Genomic DNA, 20,407 nt, shown 5'->3' with positions numbered 1-20,407 from the left:
GACGTTCCTCATGTCAGGCCAGGCACAAGTTTGGGGGGGGAGCGCCTCAGACTGCTTGATGGTGGCAGTAGTTTCTGAGGGCGTGACATCACGGGGCCGCCCTTGGTGTTTACCCGTGTGTTTAAGGTCAGTTCGAGCGAGCCTCCCCCCACCTACGCCCTCAGGAGTGTCCCGAATGATGTTTCATGACACCTTGTGAACGCGGCAGTGTTGCTCCTCCTCCTCCTCCTCCGTCGCCAGGTATGGATCCTTACACGTTAATTAGATGCTCAGTCTCACACCTCCTCCGCCCCTCCACTGGTGACACCGGTACACAGATATGGGAAGACTCGGGTGAGGGCCATGACGCGAAGACCATCACTATAGGATTTCGATATGTCTCGTATCAGCGAGGGGACGCAGGGTTGGCGTACCACAACGGTAGTTCTCCCTTCGTGATCGATCTCCCCTTCATCGATAAACTCTGACTGGCGCGTTTCAAAAGGCTTTTGACCTCTCCTTCTGCGGTGGGTCGAGACTGATCTGAGCTGTGGACGCATCTGCTGTGTAATGCATGTGTCTTGATCATCCCTCCCCTGTGTACCGAGGGCTTGAGGCGACACAGGGCTGCTCCTGGGGGTGGATTAACTCGGGGCGACGGTGGAGGAAGACACGACTCCCTGGTTCACATCCCTGACCTCGATGGATTGAGTAATGTTAGACCTGGATGCTCGTACGTGTGTCTCCTCCAGATGGTGATGTGCTGCTGTAGTGTGTGTGTGTGTGTGTGTGTGTGTGTGTGTGTGTGTGTGTGTGTGTGTGTGTGTGCTTATTACACCTGCGATGAGGAGGAAGGGCACGTGTACTGCATGTACAGTTCCCTGGCGGACAGAAACCTGTGGAGTTAGGCACGTAAGTTCCTGACCCAACTCACACCCGGAAATGGTTCCTTGTCGTTGGCACGGCGTGTGTATAAAAACTGTGAGATATTACCACGGAAATAGTTGAGAAGAACAGCAGAAACCACCGTGAACATCCGGAGACCCAAGACTTGAACATCCGGAGACCCAAGACTTGAACATCCGGAGACCCAAGACTTGAACATCCGGAGACCCCAAGACTTGAACATCCGGAGACCCAAGACTTGAACATCCGGAGACCAAGACTTGAGCATCCGGAGACCCAAGACTTGAACATCCGGAGACCCAAGACTTGAACATCCGGAGACCAAGACTTGAACATCCGGAGACCCAAGACTTGCCCAAGACTTGAACATCCGGAGACCCAAGACTTGAACATCCGGAGACCCAAGACTTGAACATCCGGAGACCAAGACTTGAACATCCGGAGACCAAGACTTGAACATCCGGAGACCCAAGACTTGAACATCCGGAGACCCAAGACTTGAACATCCGGAGACCCAAGACTTGAACATCCGGAGACCCAAGACTTGAACATCCGGAGACCCAAGACTTGAACATCCGGAGACCCAAGACTTGAACATCCGGAGACCCAAGACTTGAACATCCGGAGACCCAAGACTTGAACATCCGGAGACCCAAGACTTGAACATCCGGAGACCCAAGACTGCTGTTCAACGACACCACCCACCACCTGGTACCACCATCCCATAACACTATGTGACGCACAGTGGAGGAATACAAGATCCTGAATGACCATTTAACACAGTGACCCAGACCAGCCCAAAGCTGTGGTGGCTGCTAAGGTGGGGAGTGGTGGGTCTACATTACTCTTGATTCTTCTCCTCATGCCTGCACTCCCGCCCGTAGCTGGTCAGAGGTACTCCTCTCCCACGCATTTCTCATTACCACCACCCCCCCCTTCCTCCCCTCCTCACATTCTTCACATTCTCTCTCTCTCTCTCTCTCTCTCTCTCTCTCTCTCTCTCTCTCTCTCTCTCTCTCTCTCTCTCTCTCTCACCACCATCTTCCCTTACGTTCTCTCACCATCGTCTTCCCCTATGTTCTTTCACCACCTTCTTCCCATTTTCTCTTACTCCTTTTTTTTTTTTTTCATTCTCCACTCACCATCACCATCTCGTTTTCTCTCTCCGCCATTTCGCAGATGTTTCCAACAACTTTTTAGCCTCTGGCTGCCCTCCCCTCTCCCAGTTTCCTCTCTCTCTCCCCCCGTCTTTCTCTCGTCGGCACCTGAACTCTCTCTCTCTCTCTCTCTCATCCCATTTAATCCTTGTAGATGCCTTTTGCATATTAGATCTTTAGCGCCACATTTACGAGGGATTATATCCTCATGATGCACTGTGTGATCCTCTCTCTCTCTCTCTCTCTCTCTCTCTCTCTCTCTCTCTCTCTCTCTCTCTCTCTCTCTCTCTCTCTCTCTCTCTCTCTCTCTCTCTCTCTCTCTCTCTCTCTCTCTCTCTCATCTTTGCCGATGATGAAGCAGCAGCTGCCCTGGTGATGTCTGGCAACCTCTGTATGTGACATCATGTCTCGTGGTGTGTGTATGTATGTACATACGTACGTACGTGCATGCGTGCGTATGCTTTCCTACGCTTGTTTATGATGGGTTTGTATGTTTGTGCGGGTGTTGTTGGACTGCTGTCCGACGCAAGACGGGCGGAACACACACACACACACACACACACACACACACACACACACACACACACACACCTCAGGTCACGGTCACCTCGAGCGAAAGGAACGTAGGAATCAATTTGAGTTCCTTGGACCCCCAGCCCTGACCTGCACCAGGTGTCAGTGGACGAGAGTGTCAACCATAGCCTCGGTGTTCGAGGCAGGGAGGGAGGCTGGTATTGTAACGGTCAGTCTTCGTAAGTGTGGCTGGCGTCCACACTGAAGCTAAGGGAAGCAGCTGCTGGCAGGCGGGGTCCGCGGGCCTGCGATGGTATGGACGTGTGCAGACGCCACACGAGAGCAGTGGCCGTGATGATGATGGCCCGGAGGATAGACAGTTGTGCAGCAGCAGCATGGTGGACAGAGAGGATGGGACGGTTGGATAGATAGGTAGATAGATAGATCGATAGAGAGAGAGAGAGAGAGAGAGAGAGAGAGAGAGAGAGAGAGAGAGAGAGAGAGAGAGAGAGAGATACTGTGTGTTTTTATGTCTGTGTGTCTATGTACCTTTTTGTTTGTTTCAAGCATGTGTTTATGGGTGTGCCTTTGTGTACTTGAAGTGTGTATATTTATGTCTGTGCGCCTCGGTATGTGGTTTTGTTTACATGGATTCGTATGTGTATGCTTGTGTGTGTGTGTGTGTGTGTGTGTGTGTGTGTGTGTAGGTATCTAATAGTCCTGTACGGTAGGGGGGAGGGAGTTGTACACACGTGGGATACCATCTCGTGAACATTATCTGTCATGCAGCTTCGTAAATTAATGTATAGTGGCCGCAGTCACCACGCCCTCGCTCTGATCATCATCCTTCACTCCTAAAGTGTTGAAGTACGTGCTCTCTCTCTCTCTCTCTCTCTCTCTCTCTCTCTCTCTCTCTCTCTCTCTCTCTCTCTCTCTCTCTCTCTCTCTCTCTCTCTCTCATATCCACTCGTGATAAGGACCTAAATGTTCTGATCAAGTCACCCCTCACTCTTCAGTCTTCCCAAGGTGGGCAGATTTCAGGCCTCTAGCCTTACCCCTGTCAAGCTGTTCATTTAATTATGGTACAGGTGTACGTCGCTTTCCTCTGGACCTTCTCTCTACATGAGAGCGTTCCACCTCTCTGGTTGTCGTCTCCAGAACCTTACATACACACCCACACTGGTCAAGCGAAGAGGGGGGGGCAGACTGACGTCCAGTACCTCACCTCCCCCTTGGCCATCTTTAGTTTGCTGGTAGACATGAACGTTTTTCCCCAGGTCGCTTCTCCTCCCTCCATCAACGACACCTTTTAAGAACTGTATTCTGAGGAGGTTTGGTGAGCTGTGCCTGCGCATACACATCTCCTGCACGTACAGAGATATGTCAATCGGGACCCTGAGCCCTCCGTATGATCCAGACCAGACCTTTGATTACTGTCCTGTGTTTTGCTAAATGTCCTTTGCGTTTAGGAAGATCACCTCCCCCATTGCGTCTCGCTGGTGCTGGGGGGCTATGGTGTTGCCTTTCCTCTCTCGAAACACTTTCGAACTTTGCTATTCATCTCCTCACCAATCCTGACGTAATCCTGTACAGTGAATTCCCCTTTGAATTCCTTCGCTTGATTACCTTCTCCTTACCTGACAGCTGGACTCGTGGTGAGTGAGTCTGTGGCCAAGCCTGGTTTTCAGATGCCTCGCCCACAATAGCCGTTTCAAAGATTCTCTTTTTTTTTATTTTTTCCTTTCATATCCACTTATACTCATTCCTTGTTGTCGCGTCTTATACCTTATCAGCGCTGGCTGGCCGGTCTGGCGTATCTGAAACTCCTGTACTTTTTGAACGTCTTTATCACACCATTTCTCCCTCTCTGTCAAATCATGCTACTGTAGGTGAGGCTAGAGGTACCCATGGTGTCGCTCCTTCATCGTAGAGTTCACACACACACACACACACACACACACACACACACACACACACACACACAACTGCTCGCCTCCAAGCCCTGGCTCATAAGGTCGCTGAACGCTATTTTCCCCCCCAGTTTACTTTACCCCAGGAATGACTGTGTTTTGTGTGGGGTTTCCACGATTGGGTGCGTCTCCTATTTTATGTGGAGTTCCACCTCTGCTCTCGTTGTGTCTTCATTTAAGAATGACGCGATTACATTTTCCAGTTGGTATGTCACATATGATATTCTCAATATCCTTGCTAGTATGTTACATATGATATTCTCAATATCCTTGCTAGTATGTCACGTATGATATTCTCAGTATCCTTGCTAGTATGTTACATATGATATTCTCAATATCCTTGCTAGTATGTTACATATGATATTCTCAATATTCTTGCTAGTATGTCACGTATGATATTCTCAATATCCTTGCTAGTATGTTACATATGATATTCTCAATATCCTTGCTAGTATGTTACATATGATATTCTCAATATTCTTGCTAGTATGTCACGTATGATATTCTCAATATCCTTGCTAGTATGTTACATATGATATTCTCAATATTCTTGCTAGTATGTCACGTATGATATTCTCAGTATCCTTGCTAGTATGTTACATATGATATTCTCAATATCCTTGCTAGTATGTCACATATGATATTCTCAGTATCCTTGCTAGTATGTCATATATGATATTCTCAATGTCCTTGCTAGTATGTCACATATGATGTTTTCAATATCCTTGCTAGTATGTCATATATGATATTCTCGAATATCCTTGCTAGTATTTCATGTATGATATTCTCAATATCCTTGCTAGTATGTCACGTATGATATTCTCAATATCCTTGCTAGTATGTCACATATGATATTCTCAATATCCTTGCTAGTATGTCACATATGATATTCTCAATATCCTTGCTAGTATGTCATATATGATATTCTCAATATCCTACCTAGTATGTCATATATGATATTCTCAGTATCCTTGCTAGTATTTCATGTATGATATTCTCAATATCCTTGCTAGTATGTCATATATGATATTCTCAATATCCTACCTAGTATGTCATATATGATATTCTCAGTATCCTTGCTAGTATTTCATGTATGATATTCTCAATATCCTTGCTAGTATGTCATATATGATATTCTCAATATCCTACCTAGTATGTCATATATGATATTCTTAATATCCTACCTAGTATGTCACATATGATGTTCTCGCTCTCCATGCTCGTCTGTATGTGGGGGAGGAGGAGGAGGTCTTGCACAGATGGTGCGTGTGCCTGACCCCGTGTACACATGTGCATGGGAAGGTGTGGTGTGTGGTGGTGCTGGCCCGCTTGCCCAACCAACACCTGTTGATGTTGACGTACCTCACCTCTGCTGACGCCTCGATACTGGCTGACTCTCTGCTGACGTCCTCACACCTAGGCTGGGCTGACTGGCGAGGTGGACTCGATACGTAATTCCATATGTACTGGGGTGTTATTATTATTATTATTATTATTATTATTATTATTATTATTATTATTATTATTATCATTGGTGTTATTATTATTATTATTATTATTATTATTATTATTATTATTGTTATTATAATTATTATTATGATTGGTATTATTATTATTATTATTATTATTATTATTATTATTATTATTATTATTATTATTATTATTTACTACGTGTGAGCGGTTACCTACACGTACCAGATCTGAGTGGAGAGAGTTGTGTACTAGTGGAGCCTCATCTCTTGAACACTTTCTCTGCTGTCGTGAAATTTATTTGGTTCCTGTGTGCTGTGCCCAAGTCACTGTGTTCCCATCACCCACCACTCCTTATTACTACACAAGTACTTCCTCACCTTTCTTTTTGAAACAGGTTTCTTGCTTAATTTCATGGTATGTTCTCTGGTTGTTCTGTCTTTACATCTCATGTTATGTTCTCTGGTTGTTCTATCCTTACATATCATCCTATGTCTGGTTGTTCTATCCCTGCATCTCATGCTATGTTCTCTGGTTGTTCTATCTTTACATCTCATGTTATGTTCTCTGGTTGTTCTATCTTTACATCTCATGTTATGTTCTCTGGTTGTTCTATCTTTACATCTCATGTTATGTTCTCTGGTTGTTCTCTCCCTACATCTCATGTTATGTTCTCTGGTTGTTCTATTCCTACATCTCATGTTATGTTCTCTGGTTGTTCTATTCCTACATCTCATGTTATGTTCTCTGGTTGTTCTATCCTTACATATCATCTTATGTCTGGTTGTTCTATCCCTACATCTCATGTTATGTTCTCTGGTTGTTCTCTCCCTACATCTCATGTTATGTTCTCTGGTTGTTCTATCCTTACATATCATCTTATGTCTGGTTGTTCTATCCCTACATCTCATGTTATGTTCTCTGGTTGTTCTCTCCCTACATCTCATGTTATGTTCTCTGGTTGTTCTATCTTTACATCTCATGTTATGTTCTCTGGATGTTCTATCCTTACATATCATCTTATGTCTGGTTGTTCTATCCCTACATCTCATGTTATGTTCTCTGGTTGTTCTATCTTTACATCTCATGTTATGTTCTCTGGTTGTTTTGTCTTTACATCTCATGTTATGTTCTCTGGTTGTTCTATCTTTACATCTCATGTTATGTTCTCTGGTTGTTCTATCTTTACATCTCATGTTATGTTCTCTGGTTCTTCTATCCTTACATCTCATGTTATGTCCTCTGGTTGTTCTATCCCTACATCTTGTGTTATGTTCTCTGGTTGTTCTCTCCCTACATTTCTCGAAGAACTGTTCACTGCCCACGTCATCGATCTGTTGTAGATATTATGATCGTTAAAGTAATTCAAAGGAATTCGAACTGCCACTTACCAGTGGGTCACCTTCGAGCTGGTTTTGATAGTGGAAGGCATCAGAAACTCGCACATTATGTGTGGGTAGAGTAGATAGACATCCTCATCCTCCACCCTCCACTGTGATCCACTGCCCTCCACTATGATCCACTGCCCTCCACTGTGATCCACCGCCCTCCACTGTGGTCCACCACCCTCCACTGTGGTCCACCACTCCATTTGTAATCCACCACCCTCCACTATGATCCACCTTCCTCCACTGTGATCCACCATCGTGTACACTCCACCCATCATCCTACGCAGCTAGCCTTACCCTCCCTCCTGCCCCGTCCCGCGCGCTGTAATCCTACGTTTTGTGACGTATCATTCCTCTTCCGTTTTCCTCCGTCGTCTTTCCCACAAACACAAGTGAAACGAAAACGGAATAATCGTCGGTGGTGGTGGACGTGCGGGTGTGGCTGAGGATTTTATACGCCAGAGTTTGAAACTTGGGATGTATCAGAGAGATGCTCTGGTGAGCTGGGAGGAGGGAGGGTCAGGGCTTGGTGAGTTGGGAGGAGGGAGGGTCAGGACTTGGTGAGCTGGGAGGGTGGTCAGGACTTGGTGAGCTGGGAGGGTGGTTAGGACTTAAGCTGTGGGACCCGGGCTTAGTGAGCTGAGGGTCCAGGGGCTTGATGAGCTTAAGGGACCAGGACCTGGTGAGCTCAGGGGGCTAGGACCTGGTGAGTTGATGGGTCAGGCCTGGTTGATGAGCTGAGGGGCCAGGGCTTGGTGAGCTCAGGGGCTAGGACCTAGCGAACTCAGGGACCAGGACTTGGTGAGGGGTGTAAGAAAACTCCGTTGGTTTCATGATGCTGGTCGTGTGTGTGTGTGTGTGTGTGTGTGTGTGTGTGTGTGTGTGTGTGTGTGTTGGGGGGGGATGAGTGGGTCACCATTCCCCCTATGGCAGGTACGCCGTCGGTACGCCCACCTTTCCGTATGTGGGGTGTGTGTGGGGGGGGGGTTGGATTTGAGTAACCTCTTGGCGCCACGACGGTACGACCCATGAGCTCAGCGGAAGCAGTACGACCTCCGGCCTTTTCGTGTGACCGTTGAAGGTCAGGTCAACCGCCAGGCTCTGTTAGTGACCGTACCGTCCTGCTCAGAGGTTGTACCTTCGTGCCCAGGGGATCGTACCGTCATGCCCAGGGGATCGTACCGTCATGCCCAGGGGATCGTACCGTCATGCCCAGGGGATCGTACCGTCATTCCCAGGGGATCGTACCGTCATGCCCAGGGGATCGTACCGTCATTCCCAGGGGATCGTACCGTCATGCCCAGGGGATCGTACCGTCATGCCCAGGGGATCGTACCGTCATTCCCAGGGGATCGTACCGTTGTGCCCAGGTATCGTATCGTTGTTCTCAAGTGTCGTGCCTAGGGGATCGTAGCGTCGTGCCCATGGGATCGTAGCGTCGTTCCCAGGGAATCGTACTCAGATGTCGTACCGTCGTGCCCAGGGATCGTACCGTTGTGCTTAAGTGTCGTACCGTCTTGCCCAGAGGATCGTACCCTCGTGCCCAGGTATCGTACTGTTGTGCTCAGATGTCGTACCGTCGTGCTCAGGGATCGTACCGTCGTGCTTTTTATTGGGAAGAAGATAGTTGTGGTTGGGGTGGTGAGTGTTGGTGAGGGGTGAAGGGAGATGAGCGAGCGTGTGCCTGCTATGGTTGGGGTGGTGAGTGTTCGTGAGGTGGTGAGGGAAGATGAGCGAGCGTGTGACTGCTATGGTTGGGGTGGTGAGTGTTCGTGAGGTGGTGAGGGAAGATGAGCGAGCGTGTGACTGCTATGGTTGGGGTGGTGAGTGTTGGTGAGGTGGTGAGGGAAGATGAGCGAGCGTGTGACTGCTATGGTTGGGGTGGTGAGTGTTCGTGAGGTGGTGAGGGAAGATGAGCGAGCGTGTGCCTGCTATGGTTGGGGTGGTGAGTGTTGGTGAGGTGGTGAGGGAAGATGAGCGGAAGATGAGCGAGCGTGTGCCTGCTATGGTTGGGGTGGTGAGTGTTGGTGAGGTGGTGAGGGAAGATGAGCGAGCGTGTGCCTGCTATGGTTGGGGTGGTGAGTGTTGGTGAGGTGGTGAGGGAAGATGAGCGAGCGTGTGACTGCTATGGTTGGGGTGGTGAGTGTTGGTGAGGTGGTGAGGGAAGATGAGCGAGCGTGTGCCTGCTATGGTTGGGGTGGTGAGTGTTGGTGAGGTGGTGAGGGAAGATGAGCGAGCGTGTGGTCACGGCAGTGTGTGTGTGTGTGTGTGTGTGTGTGTGTGTGTGTGTGTGTGTGTGTGTGTTGGTAAGGCACATCTCGGGACCCTGCACGGGTCACATCGCCCGTCCGTCGTCGTTTTTTGTCGGTGTCCCGGTGACCGGGGGGTCGGGACGGGGGCTCGAACACCTTGAATGACGGCCACAACCAGCCCTCCACAGCGGCCACACACACACACACACACACACACACACACACACACACACGGACGTGCAGTCATCGCGCCGACGTACCCCGGGACGGTAAGGCTGGCGTATGCGTATCTGACGGGGGGGGGAAGGTCATCAGAAATTAGTGGTGGAGGAACTGTATAATGTTTACCGAAGCGTCACTGGCCTTACACTGCAGCAGTGAACACAGATGGCTTTACGTCCAGAGTGTCACCGCTTGACAGGGCCGTGCCGTCATGGTGTAGGGGTTATATACACAGAGGTAGTGGTGCTGACTCCTTTGTTTACCACGGCCCACGCCGCTCAGTACTAAGGTGTTTGGGAACTTAATGCTCGTAAGCACTTGTATGATGGTCTGTATCTGTGTAGGCCAGATACAGTACACCAGCTTGGGGTAGACCCGTGATAGGCAAACCAGCGTCTGGTAACCCAGTGTGAGGTAAACCATAAGGTAAACTATGGTCATATGTGTAGATACCGGTACATTACCCCTATGTTGGAATCTCACTATTACCATTGAGCTGATGTGGTCAACCAAGCTGTTTGGTGGTGCACTACTGTTTGTTTATGTGCGACCCGACCCAGCTGATGTGTGTGTGTGTGTGTGGTATGTTGCCTCGCTCGGCTGTGTCGCTCTGTTGCCAAACACACTATTGCCAGGGATGTGTGATGCCCCTCCCTCACTGTGACGCCTTGTGTGCAGTACCTTCCCTCCAGGAGTCACTCCCAGACCCTCCAGTATTATGATGTTCCTCCCTCCAGCCCTTACAGCCCTACCCTCCTCTGTACTCCACAGGTCCCCTACCCTTCCTCACCAGCATTGATTCCATCCTCCTCTTTCATCCTCTTCCCTCCACGGTGGTACTCTACCCTCCACTTCCATCCTCTCCCCTCCACTGTCATCCTCTTCCCTCCACTGTGGTACTCTACCCTCCACTTCCATCCTCTCCCCTCCACTGTGGTACTCTACCCTCCACTGTCATCCTCTTCCCTCCACTGTCATCCACCAGCCTCGAGTATCATTAACTGTCCTCCACTGTGAACCACCACCTTCCTTTTAAATCTTCCACCTTCCAGTGTGATATACCACCATCCATTGTGGTCCACCACCCTGATCCACTACCCACCACCATGATCCACAGCCCTCCATCCTGATCCAGTATCTTTCACCATGATCGGCTGCCCTCCACCATGATCCACCACCCTCCATCGTGTTCCACCACCCACCACCATGATCCACCACCCTCCACCGTGGTCCATCACCCACCACCATGATCCACCACCCTCCACCGTGGTCCACCACCCTCCACCATGATCCACCACCCTCCACCGTGGTCCATCACCCACCACCATGATCCACCACCCTCCACCGTGGTCCATCACCCACCACCATGATCCACCACCCTCCACCGTGGTCCATCACACACCACCATGATCCACCACCCTCCATCGTGGTCCATCACCCACCACCATGATCCACCACCCTCCATCGTGGTCCATCACCCACCACCATGATCCACCACCCTCCACCGTGGTCCATCACACACCACCATGATCCACCACCCTCCATCGTGGTCCATCACCCACCACCATGATCCACCACCCTCCACCGTGGTCCATCACCCACCACCATGATCCACCACCCTCCATCGTGGTCCATCACCCACCACCATGATCCACCACCCTCCACCGTGGTCCATCACACACCACCATGATCCACCACCCTCCATCGTGGTCCATCACACACCACCATGATCCACCACCCTCCACCGTGGTCCATCACCCACCACCATGATCCACCACCCTCCATCGTGGTCCATCACACACCACCATGATCCACCACCCTCCACCGTGGTCCATCACCCACCACCATGATCCACCACCCTCCACCGTGGTCCATCACCCACCACCATGATCAACCACCCTCCACCGTGGTCCATCACACACCACCATGATCCACCACCCTCCATCGTGGTCCATCACCCACCACCATGATCCACCACCCTCCACCGTGGTCCATCACCCACCACCATGATCCACCACCCTCCACCGTGGTCCATCACCCACCACCATGATCCACCACCCTCCACCATGATCCGCCACCCTCCACCCTGCTCCACCACCCACCCGGGGCGGGCTGGCTGGCAGGAGACATGTAATGTGTCCGTACCGTCAGCACGACGGAGTATCCCCGCCTTCCATTGTGTCTTGGTGTTGGCTGACGGAGGGCACGACATGGTGACGTTAGGGGCAGCATACCGTCGTGGTGAGCAGCATAGCTTCAGTGGTGAGCAGCATAGCGTCTTGGTGGTCGCAACTTAGCCTAGCCTAGGTGTTGGGCGCCGATAGTAGTGGTGTCAACATAGCTCGACCTTCGCGGTAGGCAGCCTAGTGTGATGGTGGCAACATAGCTTGGCTTTAGTGGTGGGCAGCATAGCGTGATGGTGTCAGCATAGCTTTAGAAGTGGGCAGCATAGGCGTGATGGTGTCAGCATAGCGTTAGTTGGCTGTGCGGTATAGCGTGATGGTGTCAGCATAGCTGGTAATGTTGGCTGTATAGCGTTAGTTGGCTGTGCGGTATGAGACAACTTACACTGCCATCTGTTGCTTGGCATTTGAGACACTGTTGGCTTTGTTACAAGTCCTGGCTTTGTTAAGAAGAGCCTGGCGCTCGTTGGTGGGTCCATGGTAGTGGGTAACACAGCCCAGTAGATGGTGTGACGCGCCGGGCAGTACGCACTGGCCATGTTTAGTGTGACCCCCTGACGATATCTTTCGAGTGAGGATGACGGATGACATGGGCTTGGCGAGGGGGTGGTGAGGTGAGGTTGGGGGGGGGGCAAGCTTGATTACCTGTTATCATGGCTGCTGTTATTTTCTTATCTGAGCCGGGTCATTCACCCTCGTGTGTGTGTGTGTGTGTGTGTGTGTGTGTGTGTGTGTGTGTGTGTGTGTGTGCCCTCCCCTTACCAGTAGGCCGCTGGAGGAAGCTGGTGTAGCCAGCCACGTGGGTAAGGGAGGGAGTGAGGGAGGGTGAGGTGGGGCAGTAAGGGAGGGTAAGTGGCCCAAGTCCCCCTCACTGCCGGATGGCCTTCACCATCTCTGACAGTGTCGTCGTCAACACCATACATGATGATGTATAGGGCAGTGGTGATGGTGATGGTAGGTGGGCACCAGGAGGTGGTGGTGGTGATGGTAGGTGGGCATCAGGAGGTGTTGGTGGTAGTCGGTAGGCATCAGAAGGTGAGGTGGTGGTGATGGTAGGTGGGCACCAGGAGGTGGTGGTGGTGATGGTAGGTGGGCACCAGGAGGTGATGGTGGTGATGGTAGGTGGGCATCAGGAGGTGTTGGTGGTAGTCGGTGGGCTTTATCAGGTGGTGTGGTGGTGGTAGGTGAGTAGCAGATGGTGTTGGTGGTGGTAGTAGGTGGGTGGCAGGTGGTGGTAGGTGGATGGTTGGTTGTCGAGGTTGCCAGGGAGGGACTGGTAGGTGGTGTTGGTGGTGGGTCAGTTCACCTGTACAGGAGAGACACAGGAATGTGTGTGTGTGTGTGTGTGTGTGTGTGTGTATGTGTGCACCAGAGGGAGTGTGGTTGCCACCGCCTCTGGACGTGTCACCGTGGAAGTGATCACATTGACTCACGACTCCCTCACAACACCCTCACAACTCCCTCACAACTCCCTCACAACTCCCTCACACTCCCTCACAACTCCCTTGCACTCCCTCACACTCCCTCACAACCCCCTCACACTCCCTCACAACTCCCTCGCACTCCCTCACAACTCCCTCGCACTCCCTCACACTCCCTCACAACTCCCTCACAACTCCCTCACAACTCCCTCACACTCCCTCACAACTCCCTCACACTCCCTCGCACTCCCTCACAACTCCCTCACAACTTGTACTTTTATTACTTACATTCCACACTTTTATAACTTTATGGACGAAGTGTTATTTTCGGGGGGAGAAGGGGGGGCGTCAGCTGGGGGGGAGGCTAACGTGTGTGTGTGTGGGGGGGGGGGCAGCAGATGGTGGATCCAGCAGCTGGCCCTCACCTACACCACCTGGCGGGGGAGCACCTCCGGCAGGCCCAGGGACAGTCTTGGTGTGCCACAGGTCACCTGAGCGGCAGGTGGCTCTGCCGTCTGGAAACCATCTGTCGCAACACTGGAGGAAGCCAGCCCAGCCAGATGGCCAGCCCTCCTGACTCTTTTTAACCCTCGTTCCTCACCACCTGCCGCTTCTGAACCAGCTGCCTCGCATGCCGCACGCCAGCTGGTCCACTGCACCTGTGCCAGCTTCCCTGCCCGCTCCGCACTACCAGTTTTACATGGACTTTATATCTGCCCTCCACCAGCTGTTTCCACCTTTGCTGTTGTCTGAGCTGCTCCACGTGTCTCCCAGCACCACCTGCCGTGCACCAACTACCCCGATCGTCCTGCACCACCTGCCGTGCACCACCTACCCCGACCGTCCTGCACCATCTGTCGTGCACCACCTATCCCGACCGTCCTGCACCATCTGCCGTGCACCACCTACCCCGACCGTCCTGCACCATCTGCCGTGCACCACCTTGCCATCAGTAGTCGTCCCATACGCTGGGCCTCCGCTGCCCCCCCCCCCACCCCATCTGTTGAGCATAAACCTCGTCAACTGTCTGCACCAGCTGCCCCGTCACCAGCTGCCCTGTCACTAGCTGTCTCGTCACCATCTCCCCACCTTATCTCTGCCATCTGTCTTACTCTCCTTGCACCATCCACCCCACCTGTCCAGCACAGGTGTGACAGCTGGTCTGAACCGCTTGACCTACATAGGCTACACCAGCTGACTCCCGCCGCACAGCCACCCACCCACTCACCAGTAGGTGTCGTGTGTGGGGGGGGGGGGGGTTTCTGGCCCCACACAGCTGGACTTGTTATAACCTCCCTCCCTCTTCCGGTCCCCCTTCGGTCCCCATCAACCATCTGGGGTGAAGTTGTTCCTCTGTCTAAAGTCATGTGATTGTCACTACACGAAAGAAACAGACAGACAGACAGACAAGAGACGGGGGTGGTGAATGTGGACGGCATACAGATGTTTCTGAAACAGACAGACAGACAGACAAGAGACGGGCGCGGTGAATGTGGACGGCATACAGATGTTTCTGAAGTTGTGTGATGGGGTGAGTGTGGGGGGGAGGGAGAATGTACGAGAGATGGGGGGGCGCCCCCCACGCGTCTAAAACTCCCCCCTCCCCCCTACAGTACCCACACACACACACACACACACACACACACACACACACACACACACACACACACACAGTGAACCCTCAACTTTAGGTTAATTAGATGTATAATAATGTCTTCACGCCTGGCAGGGGGGAAGTTGACGTCTTCACGCCTTGGTGTTCATTAATGTTTCTCTTGTTTACAGTTGCCGTTGAGATGATAACGAGGAAGGAGCGTCCCTACTGAGGAGACAGACCTCAGCTGAGCACAAGGTGAGTGTTGGTCACGCCCTCCCTCCCACCCACTCAGCCAGCCCGGCCCGGGCCTCGCCTCCCGCTGCTGGTCTGGCTGGGGAGGGGCGGCGGGTATGGCCTATCCTACCTCAGCCACGGCCTCCGTCGTGGAGTAGTTCGGGAGTAATGGTCATTGTTGTGTGATGGAGGAGGGTTGAGGGTGGTGGTGTAGAGAGGCAGCCAGCCAGCTAGTTAGCTAGCCGCCTGCCATGCTCCCTCCTCCTGACCTGGCGTCCTCCTCCTGACCTGGCCTCTAGCATGGTAGGTGCGCACCACACCTCCTGAGGTGACTGGTGTGGGAGGGACAGGTGAGGGGAGGAAGGCGTGTGTGTGTGTGTGTGTGTGTGTGGTAAGGGTTAACGGGTTCCTGATGGTGGAGCATGGCACCGTCCCCGCTCTCCTCCTGCCACACTTGAGAGGCACGCCACACCACACCCAGCCACCACAGCTGTGTGTGTGTGTGTGTGTGTGCCACACCGTCACCACAGCCGCATGGAAGCCTGGGAGACGCGGCTGGTCATGGAGAGTGGAGGAGGGTTCGAGGTGTGTGTTGCTGGCCAGACCACCAGAGTCCTGGGGTGGTGGGTGCCTGGTCACCTCCCTCCCTCCCAACTACCTTGGAATGCCTCAACAATGACATGAATGATTCATTCGGTGCTGGCCAGTCCTTGTTAGCACTCTTCCTCACAATGTTGTTCGGTCGTTAAGGCTTGCGACCCCGGCCACAGGCTGGGCACGAGAGCTCATACCCGCCCGCCCGAGTGCGTGCCCGTGGGCGGGCGGTGGGTGCACGTGGTGAGGTCATGCAGAGCGCCGTGGTTGACCCCGTGGCGTGGTAACCGTGACCACAGCACGGCCATCATGAGAGTCGCGGTGTTGCCTGGAGAGGGGCCACTCCAGGGTCGTGCGTGTATCACGCACGCACGTGTATCATGACCTCCTCCTCCTCCTCCTCATGGTACACACACACACACACACACACACACACACACACACACACACACACACACACACCAGAACAGGACCCCAGAAGGTGTGGTGTGGTGTAGGGTTGGCCTCACCCACCCACGCACGAGGCCTCCCTCCCTCCCTCCCTCCCTCCCTCCCTCCCTCCCTCCGCGTGAGTACCTTCATGAGGACCCTCCCACTTCCCCCCCCCCTCTCCCTCCCCTTCCTCTCCAGGTTGGTGACGTCACCTCCAGCAGCAGTAGCATCATCCTCCCCCTCCCCCCTCATCTCCAACACCATTGACTGGTGTTAACGTGATGCCCTCCACCACCTGTGGTGATGTCATCCCCAGCTGGTGCACCACCGTCTACCATGGGCTCTACCTGCTGCTGCTGGTGGTGGTGACGTCAGCGGCAGCTGGTGAGGCCGCTCCCTCACAGGGCGGCACGTGGTGATGAGGGGGGGGGGGGCGGGGGAGTCTACGTTTACCGATGTGGGGGAGGAGATGGGAGGTAAGGGGGGAGGACACTGCCCCATCCCCCACACCCTCCACCTCTGCCCTACGGTACTACAACCCTCCCTCCCTCCCTCCCTCCCTCCCTCCCTCCCTCCCTCTCTCCCTCCCTCCCTCCCTCCATAAACGTCCTATGATAAACACATTATGGCGTCATCATCACAGCAAGCTGTGATGCCAAACATTGTGGAAGTATCTCTGCCGTGAATGTCTTAGCTCGGGGCGCGGAGGGACGCCAGGCCTGGACAGTGACCACCGGCCAGTCCTCACCACAACCACAACCACAACCAGCTTTGCCCTCACACACCCCTGACGCATCTTACTGTAGGACGGGAACGAACTCCCGTGGAACGAAGGGTGTGTGTGTGTGTGTGTGTGTGTGTGTGTGTGTGTGGTTCGTGGACAGTGTCCCCCGTCTCCTGTGATGGACAGTGAGTGGTGGCACAGAGCCGCTGGTGAGTGAAATACGGGTCATTACTTTGTAGTGTTATGGTGGAGAAGACGTGATTGGTGTCTGTGTGCGTAGAGAGGGGTTGTTGGTGTGGTAGTGTGGTGTTGTGGTGGTGTGGTGTTGTGAGTGGCTGGTGTGGTAGTGTGGTGTTGTGAGTGGGTAGTGTGGTGTTGTGAGTGGCTGGTGTTGTAGTGTGGTGTTGTGAGTGGCTGGTGTTGTAGTGTGGTGTTGTGAGTGGTTGGTGTGGTAGTGTGGTGTTGTGAGTGGCTGGTGTTGTAGTGTGGTGTTGTGAGTGGCTGGTGTTGTAGTGTGGTGTTGTGAGTGGCTGGTGTTGTAGTGTGGTGTTGTGAGTGGCTGGTGTGGTAGTGTGGTGTTGTGAGTGGCTGGTGTGGTAGTGTGGTATTGTGAGTGGCTGGTGTGGTTGTGTGGTGTTGTGAGTGGCTGGTGTGGTAGTGTGGTGTTGTGAGTGGCTGGTGTGGTTGTGTGGTGTTGTGAGTGGCTGGTGTGGTAGTGTGGTGTTGTGAGTGGCTGGTGTGGTAGTGTGGTGTTGTGAGTGGCTGGTGTTGTAGTGTGGTGTTGTGAGTGGCTGGTGTTGTAGTGTGGTGTTGTGAGTGGCTGGTGTTGTAGTGTGGTGTTGTGAGTGGCTGGTGTTGTAGTGTGGTGTTGTGAGTGGCTGGTGTGGTAGTGTGGTGTTGTGAGTGGCTGGTGTTGTAGTGTGGTGTTGTGAGTGGCTGGTGTTGTAGTGTGGTGTTGTGAGTGGCTGGTGTTGTAGTGTGGTGTTGTGAGTGGCTGGTGTGGTAGTGTGGTGTTGTGAGTGGCTGGTGTTGTAGTGTGGTGTTGTGAGTGGCTGGTGTTGTAGTGTGGTGTTGTGAGTGGCTGGTGTTGTAGTGTGGTGTTGTGAGTGGCTGGTGTTGTAGTGTGGTGTTGTGAGTGGCTGGTGTGGTAGTGTGGTGTTGTGAGTGGCTGGTGTGGTAGTGTGGTGTTGTGAGTGGCTGGTGTTGTGAGTGGCTGGTGTTGTAGTGTGGTGTTGTGAGTGGCTGGTGTTGTAGTGTGGTGTTGTGAGTGGCTGGTGTGGTAGTGTGGTGTTGTGAGTGGCTGGTGTGGTAGTGTGGTGTTGTGAGTGGCTGGTGTTGTAGTGTGGTGTTGTGAGTGGCTGGTGTTGTAGTGTGGTGTTGTGAGTGGCTGGTGTGGTAGTGTGGTGTTGTGAGTGGCTGGTGTGGTAGTGTGGTGTTGTGAGTGGCTGGTGTTGTAGTGTGGTGTTGAGATTGGCTGGTGTTGTCGTGTGGTGTTTTGAGTGGCCTGGTGTTGGTAGTGTGGTGTTGTGAGTGGCTGAGTGTGTAGTGTGGTGTGTGAGTGGCTGGTGTGTAGGTGTGAGTGTGTGGGTGAGTGGCTAGGTGTGTGTAGTGTCCTGGTCGTATAGTTAGTGGCGGTGTTGTGAGTGGCTGGTGTTGTAGTGTGGTGTTGTGAGTGGCTGGTGTTGTTGGACTGATGGTATGGGGGTTATGGAACTGTGGGGTCTGGGGTATGATCCGTGCCTTCTCCTCCTGTAGAGAATAGCTTGTGGCTGAGGCTCAAGCGGAGTCCCCAGATAATAGGGATAGGGAGTCCCCAGATGCAAGCGAGAGTCCCCAGATGATAAGGATCAAGCGGGAGTCCCCCCCAGCAGATGACGGGATCAAGCGAGAGTCCCCCGACTGATAGGATCAAGCGGAGACCCGATGATAGATCAAGGGTCCCCTGATGAAGCGGGAGTCCCCAGATGATAGGGATCAAGCGGGAGTCCCCGGATGATAGGGATCAAGAGGGAGTCCCCAGATGATAGGGATCAAGAGGGAGTCCCCAGATGATGGGGATCAAGCGAGAGTCCCCAGATGATAGGGATCAAGAGGGAGTCCCCAGATGATAGGGATCAGGAGGGAGTCCCCAGATGAGAGGGATCAAGAGGGAGTCCCCAGATGATAGGGATCAAGAGGGAGTCACGAGATGATAGGGATCAAGAGGGAGTCCCCAGATGATAGGGATCAAGATGGAGTCACCAGATGATAGGGATCAAGCGGGAGTCCCCAGATGGTAGGGATCAAGCGGGAGTCCTCAGATGATAGGGATCAAGAGGGAGTCCCCAGGTGATAGGGATCAAGAGGGAGTCCCCAAATGATAGGGATCAAGAGGGAGTCCCCAGATGATAGGGATCAAGAGGGAGTCCCCAGGTGATAGGGATCAAGAGGGAGTCCTCAGATGATAGGGATCAAGAGGGAGTCCCCAGATGATAGGAATCAAGCGGGAGTCCCCAGATGATAGGGATCAAGAGGGAGTCCCCAGATGATAGGGATCAAGAGGGAGTCCCCAGATGATAGGAATCAAGAGGGAGTCCCCAGATGATAGGGATCAAGAGGGAGTCCCCAGATGATAGGGATCAAGAGGGAGTCCCGAGATGATAGGGATCAAGAGGGAGTCCCCAGATGATAGGGATCAAGAGGGAGTCCCCAGATGATAGGGATCAAGAGGGAGTCCCCAGATGATAGGGATCAAGAGGGAGTCCCCAGATGATAGGGATCAAGAGGGAGTCCCCAGATGATAGGGATCAAGAGGGATTCCCCAGATGATAGAGATCAAGAGGGCGTCCCCAGATGATAGGGATCAAGCGGGAGTCCCGAGATGATAGGGATCAAGAGGGAGTCCCCAGATGATAGGGATCAAGCGGGAGTCCCCAGACGATAGGAATTAAGAGGGAGTCCCCAGATGATAGGGATCAAGCGGGAGTCCTCAGATGATAGGGATCAAGCGGGAGTCCCCAGATGATAGGGATCAAGCGGGAGTCCCCAGATGATAGGGATCAAGCGGGAGTCCCCAGATGATAGGGATCAAGAGACATTCTTGCACAGTATTCCCCATCACGCCGCACTACAGGTGCTCCAGTCTGCCACACTGTCACTGTAATGGGCGCTCAGGTTCGAGTCCCGGACAGTAGAGCACCACCCCTCCCCTCCCTCTCCCCTCCCCCTCCCCTCCCCTTGCTCACAGCCAGCCGCCGTCCTTCCCCTCACCCCCCATCCCTCCCTCCCTCCTCCTCTGGGAGGGTCGATAGATGAGTACCTGGCTTAGGCTCGGGTGAGCTAGAGAGAGAGAGAGAGAGAGAGAGAGAGAGAGAGAGAGAGAGAGA

The 20,407-nt window shown here is 52.8% G+C and overlaps 1 protein-coding gene across 1 annotated transcript in view; it reads left to right on the top strand.

The window, feature by feature from the left end:
- LOC139750802 (uncharacterized) overlaps positions 1–20,407 on the top strand; it is a 638,860-nt gene that overhangs the window by 337,285 nt on the left and 281,168 nt on the right. The window contains exon 2 of the mRNA XM_071665553.1: positions 15,247–15,313. The gene's annotated coding sequence lies outside the window, so the exon portion shown is untranslated. The remainder of the gene's footprint in view (positions 1–15,246; positions 15,314–20,407) is intronic.

This window comes from Panulirus ornatus, chromosome 10 (genome assembly GCF_036320965.1).
Source record: "Panulirus ornatus isolate Po-2019 chromosome 10, ASM3632096v1, whole genome shotgun sequence".
In the NCBI taxonomy this organism is placed as follows: domain Eukaryota; kingdom Metazoa; phylum Arthropoda; class Malacostraca; order Decapoda; family Palinuridae; genus Panulirus; species Panulirus ornatus.
The sequence above is the reverse complement of the archived record's forward strand: the minus strand, read 5'-3'. Positions and strand labels throughout refer to the sequence as shown.